Source organism: Pinus tabuliformis, chromosome 9 (genome assembly GCF_031772625.1).
Source record: "Pinus tabuliformis cultivar Carrire ecotype Pingquan chromosome 9, CPIR1, whole genome shotgun sequence".
Classification (NCBI taxonomy): Eukaryota; Viridiplantae; Streptophyta; class Pinopsida; order Pinales; family Pinaceae; genus Pinus; species Pinus tabuliformis.
Genome location: NC_142307.1, coordinates 1250719786 through 1250721835, shown reverse-complemented (window position 1 = coordinate 1250721835; position 2050 = coordinate 1250719786). Strand labels below are relative to the sequence as shown.

Here is a 2050-nt window from a genome sequence, read left to right as displayed (position 1 = left end):
GTTGAGGAAAATGAATGTGGTGCTTAACAAAAGAACTTACTATGCATTAATAGATAGCTTTTGTGATGTAAAAAGGGGAGATATGGCTTCCAAGTTGCTTCTCGAAATGCAAGAGAGTGGGCATGTACCTAGTCGCTTAATTGTGAAAATGGTATTTTCTGTTCTTTGTGAAATAGGCCAGATTGATCAGGCTCTTCAATTATTAGACGTACACTCGAGCCATAGTTGAGCTTACTGTAACACACAAGCCTTCTCTTCCATGGCATGACAGTGGGTCCAGTATAAAACTTGAATGCCTACTCAACTTTGAAACAAAGATCTGGTGTCAGTAATTGCTCCTCTGAATCAATCATTCCATGGCAGTGGCATCCACCCAATGCGGACTGATACTCAGGCCCTCATATACTTGTCCTTCCTCCTATCTTTCTCTACCATTCCCTACAACACTTCACTTTCCTCACACAAGTTCACTCGAAGCCTCTTTCTTTGCCCGACAGAACTCACGCAAATGTAGTTTCACATGCTCAAAGAGCATGAATTCTCACAGTCCAAAGTGTTTAAATGCCTACGTGGAGATGGCCAACAAAGGTTCGGAAGAAAAAGAGGACGCAGGTGGACTTGGACTTGGGTCCTCTGCTAAGAGCAGGGGCCAGATATTTCTAGAAAAGGCTCTAGATAAGCATGATTCTGCTCAGTCCAATATAAAGGAGAAGAGAAAGAAAAAGAAGAATAAAGTACCAGAGATGTCTATGGAGCCTGTCTGTTACAGATGCGGGGAACCTTTGCAAACTGTGGAGGTTGATGGCCCTAGTTATGTAACCCCAGAGACCTACGAATTGAAAAATAAACATCACCATTTGAGGTTTGTACTATGTGGAAGATGTTTGCTGCTATTCCATGGACACATGCTCACTGTTGTTGGTGGACATGGGGGCTATTCTGGTGGAAAACAATTCATTTCTACTTAGCAACTTCGTGAAAAGTTGTCTCATCTTCGTCATGATAAAGCTTTGATCATTAAACACGTTCTTAGTATTCACCTGACAAGTTCAAAATCATTGTCAGGGTTTGTTGGAGTTGTATCAGAAATTCAACAACAAAGAAAGGGGTGTAATGTTTATGTTATGGGGTCCGCTAATGTGGGGAAGTCGGCATTCATTAATGCTTTACCAAAAACAATGGCACTTAAGTATTTTGTTGCAATAGCAGCAAGAAGATACAAACCTATCCAATCTATTGTGTCCGACACCACACTTGGTCCCATTCATATTGATGCATTCCATGGAGAAGGGAAGTTGTACGACACGCCTGGAGTGCATCTTCATCATCAACAGGCAGCTGTTATACATGTTGAAGATTTTCCCTTGCTTGCACCACAGAGCCGGCTAAAAGGGAATATTGTTTCTATTGATGCACTGACCAAGGAAAATCAAGGATTATTTTATACATCCAAAGAAACATCTTGTACAATGGACAATGGTTTAAATGGACTGTCTATATTCTGGGGTGGTCTAGTTAGAATCGATGTAGTCAAGGTACCTCTCTATATACGATTGATAATGTATGGACCAAAAGGAGTGAAAATTAAAGTAGTTCCTACATCTGAAGCTGAAGAATTCTATCATAGAGAGCTTGAAGAAATGATGGAGCAATGATTTGCCATTGACATTCTTATTTGCTACTCCGAGGCCTTTGCAAGGAAGGTAAAATGGAACTTGCTTGTGATATATTCAACAAAATGCCGAAAAAAGGTTGTGCACCAATGCATCAACTTATGACTCCCTAATATATGGTTTATGTAGAGCAGGCGTAATAAATGATGCTTAGAAACTCATGGGTGAAATGTTAGAAAAGAAATTGCATCCTAATGGGTATATAAGCCATTTGTCGAAGATGGTGTCTAATCGAGGCCCAAAATTTGTATGAGCATGCATTATTTTGTTTCTGGCCATATTCAATCTTGGTGAGAGCACATGTGTTGTTGTTCTATTATGATGATTATGAAAAGTCAACTAGATAGGTGGAGTATGAATCACCTTCTAATACATAG

At 40.0% G+C, this 2050-nt stretch overlaps 1 pseudogene; it reads left to right on the top strand.

Moving 5' to 3' along the window:
- The first annotated feature begins 356 nt into the window (after nucleotides 1-356).
- Nucleotides 357-1655, top strand: LOC149153105 (putative nitric oxide synthase pseudogene; annotated as a pseudogene).
- The last annotated feature ends 395 nt before the right edge of the window (nucleotides 1656-2050 follow it).